The sequence below is a fragment of the Bidens hawaiensis genome, unplaced genomic scaffold (genome assembly GCF_021521415.1).
Source record: "Bidens hawaiensis isolate Kalapana, Puna unplaced genomic scaffold, B.hawaiensis_p1.1 tig00014903_1, whole genome shotgun sequence".
Lineage (NCBI taxonomy): Eukaryota > Viridiplantae > Streptophyta > Magnoliopsida > Asterales > Asteraceae > Bidens > Bidens hawaiensis.
Window position 1 is genome coordinate 522622 of NW_027492321.1, and position 11780 is coordinate 534401.

Consider the following 11780-nt stretch of genomic DNA (forward strand, 5'->3'; position numbering starts at 1 on the left):
AAATCCCATACCTATTTGTCAAGAATCAGACAAATGTACTACTTAAGTGATCATATCCACAAATATAGAAACTTAGGTGTACCTCTACTTTAATTTAGGTAAAGCCGGTTGTACTTTCAAAAACTTCATGGACTGTAAACCGCATGCTTTTTCTGGTTTGGAAGGAGCAGTTGGGTTGCTACATTGGATAGAGAAAGCAGAGTCTGTGTTCTCTATGTGCAACTGTCCGAACGAGAGTAAAGGAAAGTTTGCTACTAGGACTCTAGAAAAAGCAGCCCTTACCTAGTGGAGTTCCCAGGTGCAAACAATGGGACTTGATGCGGCCAACGCTTTGACTTGGGCTGAGTTTACTGAACTTCTGAAAGAGGAGTATAGCCCGAGAGATGAAGTGCAGAAGCTAGAACAGGAATTTTGGAATCTTCGCATGGATGGTTCAGAAGTTGAAACTTATACGAACCCATCGCATGAACTTGCTGTTTTGTGCCCACAAATGGTGAATCCTGCCTACAAGAGGATTGAGAAGTATATTGATGGTCTAGTACCACAGATTCAGGGGATGGTAACTTCATCTAGGCCGACTACGATTCAAGAAGCAATTCGTCTAGCTCATAAACTAACTGAACAAGCTATCAAGCAAGGGGCATTACCAGCAAAGAAATCGACTGCAGGATCAAGTGAAAACAAACGTAAGTGGGAGAACAACAACCACAGTTATGCGAACAAAGCACCATATTCAAACAACACTCAACATCGTCAGAACAAATGATTCGAACCTACCCGGAACAACAATCACTTTAACCCTAACCAGAATCACGGGGGTTATCAGGGCCGACACCCTAGATGTAACAAGTGTAATCTGCATCACGTTGGACAGTGTGAAAAAGCAGCTTGTCAGCATTGTGGAAAGCCGGGTCATGAAGCACGAGTTTGTCGGGGAGAACTTAAGAATAAGCAACCAAAAGCTCAAGAGAAATCAAAGAAATGTTACGAGTGCGGACAAGAAGGACATTTCAGGCCAGATTGTCCGAAGCTCACGAATAAGAACAATGGTGTGAACAACAACACTGGTAAAGACAACAATGGTGGGAATGGCAAATCCGGTGGAGAAGGAAGAGGAAGGGCATTCGTGATCGGATCAGGTCAGGCTTTATCCGATTCTTCTACTGTTAATGGTAAATTTATGATGAATGGGCGTCCTGCCCTAACCTTATTTGACACCGGGGCAGATAAATATAATTGTTTTTACTTTTCTTAAGAAATCAAATGGATAATAGTAAGACATAAATTTGATCGAGTAAGAATGTTCTTTGATGATTTAGATTCATAAGGATGTAAAAATTATGATTTTTATTGGATTGTGGTTTGAATCTGCTTGCTGGTAGACTTTGTGTCTTGGATTGTATGGTAATAACTTGATGATACGTTTGTGTTTTGGTCGATTTTTGATTCTATGAACATGTATTTTGAATCTAGTTTTCAGAAAGTCGGGAATCTTAATTTTTGGACTTTGTTTGAGTACTTTTTATTAATTTATAAATTCAGGATGCAAATATGATTTAGAGGTAAAGTTTCGGAGTTGTGTTATAAAATGCATAACTTGATGTTGAAAAAAGATATGGAGATAATTCCACTTCTGGAATGTTGTAAATTGAAATAGGAATCTATTCCAATTGGTCTTGCATCAATTGTACAAGTATGGAACTTTTGACAAATATTTGTTTACTGCTGTGTTGAGATAGAGTTAAAAGTTAGATTGATGTAGTGTGTGAATAATCTGTATGTTTTGGTAAGTTATAAAATTATGAGAAAAATATATGTTATACCTAATACATGTGTGATTTATTTGGTAATTTAATTCCAAGTTTTGATTGATTAGAAAAATCGGTTTTTGAATGATTGAAATGTGTTAAGGGTGATCAATATATTGGTTAGTTAAAATGGTTATAAATTGTAGTATATTGACTAGTCTTACTTGTGAAATGTTGAAAGTATTAGGAGTTGGAATTAGTCATAGAATTTCATGAAAAGTGGCTAAGTGAATATTACTTGATTATTGTTAAAGTTGTGACTAGGAACATAATATAAACATTTTGAGTCTAACGAATTGGTCAAAAGTCATCAACAGGCCGTCTGTCAACATTTTGGTCAAATGTCAACATTTTGGTCAAACGGTCAACAAAACTCAATTTTTAGTCTTCGGTTATCGAGACTTGGACTTTTTAGTCAACGGTCAACAACTTGGACCATTTGGTCAAAAGTCAAACGAAAAGTCAAACTTTGGTCAAAGTCAACAAAAAGTCAAACTTTTGACAAACTTCAAATAAACAAGGGAATTGTTTGGATACTAAGGATTCTAGGAATCGCTTAGCAAATACTTATAGTGCTTGTGTGATTTAGGCACTAGAACAACATTGATTTAAGAAGTTGACTTTCAGTTTGAACCTCATTCGAGGTGAGTTTCACTACCCCACTTTTTACTTACTCCTTTTGGGTGAAAAGCATGCAACATACAAACTTTTTGGATAATTGTAGACTTTTTAATACCTCATGTGTACATTGTGAACTTATACTGAAGTCTCCCATGCACATTGTACCGTTAGCAATTGTATATTGGCTGGGTAATGAAAGGTAGTACTACTGGGTTTGACAAACCCCCTCGGGGCTCTCGGTTGAGGGAGTCGCCGGGTGTCTCATTTACTAGAAACACACTAGTCTTATATTAGACTTCGTGGGTGGCAAACAAAACTAACACGTCAGCCTCGGTCACAATGGAACACACACTAATGTAACGTGATTGCTAGCCTAACTTACTAGCGGTATTTCTAATGTATACATTATCCATGCTTTACTACTACACTGTTTACTTACTAAATGGTTGTTTGGAAAACTTGTTTTTAAACTCAAACTGTGAACTCACCAACCGTCGTGTTGACCCGTTTTAGCATGTCTTTCTCAGGTCGCTGATAGTGCAAGGATAGGAGTTGCATTCATGATCACCAATAGACATTGCATCTTAAGTTGGAATCTTTTATTTAATAATGTTATGGCTTGCGCATGTTTTGGGTGCCTTATACTATTTGGTTTTGTTTAGGGATGTATCCCGTTATGTTATGCTTCCGCATATTAAAACCTTAAGACATTAACTCTGAATGGTTTCCCAAATATGAGGCAATAAAGTATTTTAAAATATTTAGACGTTGTTTGTTGTAACAAATGATTAAGATCCTGGTTTGCCACGCGCCTCGCGGTAAAACCCTGAATGTGGAAATTGAGGGTGTGACACACTAAATGGTTTGTTTAACAAACTTGTTTTCAAACTCAAACCTGTGAACTCACCAACCGTTGTGTTGACCCGTTTTAGTATGTGTTAGTGCCCAGAAAGTTGACACTGTGGATACGTTATCCTGGCATAAGTTTCTGGATCAGTGATCCTTAGTCAGATCCGTCAGGATCAAGGATCCTCAGTACTTATTATTTACCAACGATTGTTTCCTGTGTATAACATTATATATAACAGATGTAACGGCTAGAAGACCTGGTCTACCACCTATTTCGCAGCCTGAATGATGGAGCACGTGGTCAAAGTGGATGTTACAAGTATATTCAAGATAAAGGCGGATTTTTAGGATAAATAGTTAATTGTATTTATTATTAATAACTCCATTGAGTTATTATCTTTGATTTATATTGAGATGATGATCAGTTAGGAAACACATGTATTCTCACACACACTAAAGTAGAACCATATATTCTCTCTACACACTAGCTTACTTTGTAACATCGATCATCAACTCCCCAACACTTGTAACAACCTATTGTTATCAATATAATCGACGGTGATAGTTTTCACCGTCCGGGGGTTTATTGTGCCGGAGATTATTATAATCACGTACTACCCGACCAAAGGTTACCTCGTTGATCCTTGACCGAAGTGATTCGACCAAAGATTATCTCGTTAATCCTTGACCGAAGTCAATCGATCAAAGATTACCTTGTTAAGTTTTGACCGAAGTAAGATTATCGTATTCAAGGGATTTTTCCCTCGAGATCAAATCCTTGTGTTCAGCATTATTTCGTTTACATATTCATCATTATCATCATAGCACTAGACCTCACAATTATGAATTTGGATACATTATCTTTAGCAGATTTTTATCCAAAACAATTTGGCGCCCACCGTGGGGCAATTGGTGCTATAATCTAGAAAATACCTTATCAATATTCAACCTTTCATACCCATATCACCGTCAATGGCCTCTCAATCAACCTCTGTTTCATCAAACATGCCATCTTCGGTTCCTCTCTCATCAAGAACTTTGCCGCCGATGCCTCCTTCAATCACGGGAGCACCAAGGGCTACTGCTGCTGGAAACAAGACACAATGATGTTTCTGCTATGTTTTCACAGGTTAAGGCATACATGGAGCAGCAGAACAAAACCAACCAGAGCATCCTACGTGAAATTGAAGATCTCAAGAAAAGAAAGAGGCCAGAGGAGGATCAGACTCCCTTGATGCCTAGGATGCTGGATTTCACTACTCCAGGATCCGTGGCTCAACATACTCAAGGATCCTCGATCCTTCAGCAAGGATCATTCATCCTTCAACAGGGGTCCATGGGTCCACAGACTCAAGGATCCTCACTGTTTCAGCCAGGATCATCTATCTTCAACAGGGGTCCATGGGTCCACAGGCTCAAGGATCCTCACTGTTTCAGCCAGGATTATCTATCCTTCAACAGGGGTATGGGTCCACAGGCTCAAGGATCCTCACTCTTTCAGCCAGGATCATCTACCCTTCAACAGGGGTCCATGGGTCCACAGCTTAAGGATCCTCACTGTTTTATCCAGGATTATCTATCCTTTAATAGGGGTCCATGGGTCCATAGGCTCAGATCTCCTCACTGTTTCAACAAGGATCATCCATCCTTCAACCAGGATCCTCTGGATTGTATCCTCTAGGATCCTTCAGCTCCCAACCTAAAGGATCCTTCTGGCAGAATCAAGGATCCTCAGGAATTCACCATCAAAGGTCTTCTGAGGTCCATGAAGGGGACATCATCCCCATGCAGACCATTGCCTCTAGTGGACCTACTACTGTAGCAGATGCCTCTTATCTTAACTACACTTCTGGGATGCCAACGTTCAACCTACCAAGAGGTTACGCCTATAATCACATATCCTCAGACACTAACCTTGGCTCTATGCAAGATATTGGTATCAATCAGGCTATGGCTAGGGAACTTCAGAAGCTTAAGGATATGATATCCAGCGTGGCAGGAGTGGTCCGTCCAATTCCTGAAATACCAGAAGGGAGCTATAAGCTGTCCAGATTTGCTCCACCGATATGCGATGCGGAGATCCCGAAACGCTTTCAAACCCCCATAATGAAGGTGTATGATGGGACCACTGATCCGGAAGAGCACGTGGCTCAGTATAGGGAAAGGATGGAGATCAATCCAATTCCTGAAAGACTCAAGAAAGCTTGCTTGTGCAAGGGTTTCGGATCCACACTAACAGGATCTGCACTTAAATGGCTGCTAAGTCTTCCTCCTTATTATGTTACTTCTTTTTCACATTTAGTTAACATGTTCAATAGCCAGTTTTCTTGTAGTAGGAAATTTGAGAAGTTAACTAGTGATTTATATAGAGTCGTCCAACCTTATGATGAATCCTTTAGGGATTTTGTTACGAGGTTTGGTAGGGAGGCCCTAGAAATACCTAATCTTGATACGGCTACGGCTGTGGAAGCTTTCAAGATGGGACTAAATAGGGGCTCCCTTTTTTATGACGATCTTGTGATGACTCCTTGCAGGACTTTAGATGAAGTAAGGAACATAGCACTAAGGTTCATACGGCTGGAAGACGACAAAAGGATCCAAGAATGTTTGGGGCCCAAACGAAGCAAGAATCTCCTAACCAGAAACAAGGATCCTCATTCAGGAACAATAACTCGAAGCCTTATTCCAAGTTCAACAACCAAAACGTCCGGGCAGTTGAAGAAGGAGATGATGATGAGGACTACCAAAGTATTTCTGAATATTGCTTCTTTGTTGATACTCATGGTTTGATTTGTGCCATGAAGGATCTTGGAGAGAAAGCAAGGTGGCCTTGGAAAATTTTAGAAAACAACATCCTTCAAAGACAAATCCAAGTGGTGTGCATTCCATGAAGACTTTGGCCATCAGACCGATGATTGCATTGGTTTAAGGAGGGAAATTGGATACCTCCTAAGCAAAGGCCATTTCAAAGAACTACTGGGAAGAAAAAAGTCGAGGATCCAGGATCCTGAGGATATCCCGCAAAAAGCAACTCCGCCCCCACCAGATGCACAAGTAATCAACTTCATCTCCGGTGGCTCGGATATATGTGGTACTTCCTTCTCCGCAGCTAAGAGACCGGCCAAAAAAACCAAGATGGAACGGGGAATGACCAGTCATATCCACTACTTTGACGACTGACAAAAGAACCTTCTTTGATGAAGAAGATAAGACAAGCATCCAGGATCCTCACCATGACGGTTTGATTTTAAATTTATTTATTGCTAACCATTATGTTCCCAGGATCCTAGTCGATGGTGGAAGATCGGTCAACATCATCCAGCATGATGTCCTTAAGAAGATGAACATACCATATTCGGAGATCATCCCTAGAACATCAGTGCTAGCCGGTTTCAGTGGAGAAACCAAGAAGACATTGGGTGACATCAACCTCCCAATTTACATTGAAGGGTTAAATTCTTACCAAAAATTTTGTGTTATAGATAACCTTTCTTGTTGCAATGTTATTTTAGGCAGGCCTTGGATACATGGAATGAAGGCTGTAGAATCTACTTACCATAAGTGCATTAAACTACCAACTCCTTGGGGAGTAGTAAGGATAAATGGTGACTAAGTGGAGGCCAAGAATTATTATTCTTCATCCATGAAGCCGAAAGCTAAACAGACGATAGCATATCAATTAAAGCAAAATCCTAGGAATGTACTGGAAGCTCGGGAGAAAGACATTAAAGAAGCATCCTTAGATCCCGATGATCCAGATGTAAAGGTGTTCTTAGAATCCAGTATCCCCAGCGAAATCGATGAGGATATAATATCCTTCCTAAAGCGACGAAAATCCACTTTTGCCTTCAGACATGATAGGTATTTCTAAGGAGGTAATTACTCATAAATTGGGCCTTGATCATTCTATTAAACCCGCCCATCAGAAGCGAAGGAAATTCGCTCCTAAGAGGAACGCGATCATACAAGAAGAAGTTGAAAAACTTCTTAAGGCCGGTATGATCAGAGAGGTTAAGTATCCTCGATGGTTAGCTAATGTGGTTGTTGTTTCCAAAAAGAATGGAAAGTGGAGGGTGTGTGTCGATTTTACTGATTTAAACAAGGCATGCCCCAAGGATACTTTCCCGTTACCACATATAGACTCCATGGTGGATGCAATGGCAGGACATGAGATGCTTACCTTTATGGATGCTTCCTCTGGATTTCAACAAATTCAGATGGAACCATCTGATTAAGAGGATACAACATTCATGACTCCTACCGGCATATATTGTTATACTGCTATGCCGTTCGGACTAAGAAATGCAGGGGCAACATATCAAAGACTGGTGAATATGATGCTCAAGGATCAGTTAGGCAAAACAATGGAAGTCTACATAGATGACATGGTGGTGAAATCGAAGAAAGCTGAGGATCATCTCAGAGATCTCGAAGAAGCATTCAATATCCTCGACCAACATAACATGAAATTGAATCCATTAAAATGCCACTTTGGTGTTAAGGCTGGAAAATTTCTGGGATATATGGTGACTAAAAGAGGAATTGAAGCAAGCCCCGAGCAGATTGAAGCCATCTTTAATTTGAAGTCTCCTGCAAATGCCAAGGAGGTGCAAAGGCTTACCGGATGAATAGCCGCTCTCAATAGGTTCATCTCAAGATCCTCCGAGAAGTGCAAAGACTTCTATGACATCCTTAGAAAAAATAAGAAGTTCGAGTGGACGGAGAAGCATGAGGCTGCACTCAAAGCCTTAAAGGATTACTTATCCTCAACACCAGCTCTGATGAAGCCTGTGGATGCATAATCCTTATACCTATACCTAGCTGTCTTAAGAAATGCTGTAAGTGTTGTCCTTATGAAGGATCATGAAGGTGAACAACATCCCGTTTAATATGTAAGTAAAAGTCTTCTAGATGCAGAAGCTAGGTATTCTCATTTAGAAAAATTAATTCTTGCACTTATTATGGTTCCTACTAAATTGAGACGTTACTTTGAAACACATACTATTATTTTGAGAACTAACTATCCTGTTAAGAATGTTCTTAGAAATCCATAATTGTCAGGAAGGATGGCCAAGTGGTATGTGAAACTAAGTGCATATGATATTCAGTATGAGCCTAGAACAGCCATCAAGTCAGAAGAACTCGCAGACTTTGTGGATGATTTTTATAGCAACATGCAAAAAGAAGCTGATTTGGAGGTTCAACAACTAGAAGAGAGCAAGGATCCTTGGATACTCTTCACTGATGGAGCTTCCAACGTAAGAGGAATAGGATTAGGTATCCTACTGAAATCGCGGCAGGGGGACATATTACCCTAGTCTATAGCCTGTGAGTTCCAAGCAACGAATAATGAGGCAGAGTATGAAGCTCTGATCGCAGGTTTGCAATTAGCTAAGTGCATGAGGATCAGGTATCTTCAAGTATATATAGATTCATTATTGATTGCTAACCACTTTAATGGCTCATATGCTGTTAAAGGAGAAACACTAATCAAATATCTAGATGTTGTGAAGGAATTAGCAAAATCCTTTGAATTGTTTAGCATTGTACAGGTACCAAGGGAAGAGAATGCTGGGGCAGATGCCTTGGAAAATTTAGCCTCATCTTTGAAGATTCCAGAAGACAGGAATATCCCAATCATTCATATACTCTCGCCAGCAATAGGAGAACAAGAAGTTGGAGAGATAACAACTGACAAAAAAATCGTACTTTTTAGATCCATCATCCTCAAACAACCAAGGATCCTGGATCCTCCCAATCAAAAAATACATTCAATATGGAGAAATTCTAGTCACGGAGAATCCGAAGTCTTTCAAACTCAAGGTATCACAATACATTTTATTACATGATGTGTTGTATAGGAAATCTCTTGCAGGTCCATACTTGAGGTGCATCGAGGATCCTGAAATTCAAGAGGTGCTCAAAGATTTTCACGAAGGTGATTGTAGTAATCACACTGGAGGTAGATCCTTGTTTTCTAGGATTCTAAGAACATGATACTTCTGGCCAACAATGAAGAGAGATGCCATGGAATACTCAAAGAAATGTGATGCTTGCCAAAGGCATGGAAATATCCTACATCAACCAACAGAACCTATGTATCCTATATCCTCATCATGGGCTTTCATGAAGTGGGGCATGGATATTGTAGGCAAGCTACCAAAGGCACCAGGCGGAAAGGTCTTTATTCTTGCTATGACATACTACTTCTCTAAATGGATTGAAGCATAAGCATTCGTGCAAGTCCTAGAAAGGGAAGTTATATCCTTTATTAAAAGAAATATTATAACTAGATTTGGTATCCCTTCTGAAATTGTTTGTGACAATGGTTCCCAGTTTATCGGGAAATGAACCACTAACTTTTGTGACAGTTGGGGCATCAAGATGATCACTTCTACACCAGTTCATCCTCAAGGCAATGGTCAAGCGGAGTCTAGAAACAAGATAATCATCAACAACTTAAAGAAGAAACTAGGATCCAAGAAAGGAAATGGGCTGAAGAGCTACCTTATGTTCTTTGGGCTGACAGAAAAACACCCAAGAATGCAACATGCCAAACACCCTTCTCATTGGTGTTTGGATCAGAAGCAGTAATCCCTAAAGAAGTGGTGGTTCCTACAGCCAGAACAAGCATCCGTGATCCTGTGGTCAATGAAGAAATCCTTCTTGAAGAGTTGGATACTGTTGAAGAACTCAGAGACCTAACCAAGATCAGAATGGCAGCATATCAACAAAGGGTAGCTGGGGCATACAACAAAAATATAATGATTCGAAGATTTCAAGAGGGAGATCTAGTTTTAAGGGGAGCCTTCCAAAACACAACCAATCCGGCAGATGGGAAGCTAGCACCCAAGTGGGAAGGTCCTTATCTGATCGAGTAGGAAGCAGGGAAGGGGGCATATCACTTGCTAACTATGGAAGGCAACAGGTTACCCAGAGCATGGAATGCTATCCATCTCAAGAAGTATTTTTCTAGTCAGGATCTAGTATCCTTCGAAAATCAAGCATCCATCTAGGATCAAGGATCCTAAAATTGGTAATATCTATCTAATCACTTATTCATTTCATATTCTTGTTATTTTAAGGATAATGTATTCTTAACATTTATCTTTTCCAAGTTTTTAAGTAATAATTCAGATTTCAATAAGAGGTTCAATGTCTAAGAGGTTGGCCACCTCTCCCTCACGCTTAAGGTACATTGCTATTTTCCTTGGCCTATATCATGATTGGATATGACCCCCGATGGTCATATCCTCCATGGTTTAAAGGTTTTCACCTTTCTCATAAATTAGAGTTTCTACACTCTCGCCTGGAGCGCACGCTATCCAACGTATAGTCCAGGGCAGCGGGACCAGTACACGCTTAGTGGCTGACAATTTCGTTGTCTTCGTCTATATGGAGGATCCTACGATTTATGGTAGACGTACCATACCACCGGTTTATAACATTTTCACGTTATCTCAAGACAAAGGTTTCTAACATTTTCATGTTAGCTAAGGTTTATAACTTTTTCACGTTATCTCACGTTTGGGCTAAATCCTGGTTTGGGTGAGTCCCCAGTTAACATCCGTATCCTTGGGCCAGTCCCCAGTTTGGGATTGTCCCCAGTTTTTGGCTTGTCCCCAGTTTAACACCAGTTCACGGGCTTGTCCCCAGATTATACGGGCTTGTCCCCAGATTACACGGGCTTGTCCCCAGTTACACGGGCTTGTCCCCAGTTGCACGGGCTTGTTCCTAGTTTATTTTATGGGCTTGTCCCCAGTTTATTGAGTTTAATCCCAGATAATATCATAAGTTATTTGCATCAGGTATCATAAATTAGATTTTGAAGATCACCAAAGGATCAATACTTATGGATTCAGAATCCTTTAAATCAGTTTTATAAGGATTGCAAAAGGATCAATACTTATGGTAACTTAGGTCTAACCAGACCTTACGGTATGATTTATGTTTATCGGTTTACACTTATTTGATTTCAGCTTATATCTTCGTAGATATAAGGATTCATTATTCTCAATCTATTTTTATAAGGATTTAAGATCCTGGTTTATTTTTGCAAGGATATTTTATCCTAAAAACTTTTTACTAAAGAATATTATTTCTTAATACTTTCAATGAGACTTAAGCTATATCAAACAAACTTTCAAAATAACAAGTAACAAGCGAGTAGTCAAAAGTTTTATTAAACATAAGTCACCTGGACTTATCCAAAAATCTTAACCCGGATTTCACCATTCATAAAAATGGATCATCCACCCGGGTTAAACAGGTGTTACTAGTTGTTCATGATTTGCAGGGAGAAGGATATACAACCGGAAGGAAAGTTCCCAAGGAAACTCCATTGAAATATGACAATTATATCCAACTTGTCAAATCTCATATGTTTTTGCAGGAAGTTTGAATTCAAAAGGCAAAATGACAGCTGCGATCTTATCACAACCGCCATTTTGGGGGCAATTGTTAGTGCACAGAAATTTGACACTGTGGATACGTTATTCTGGC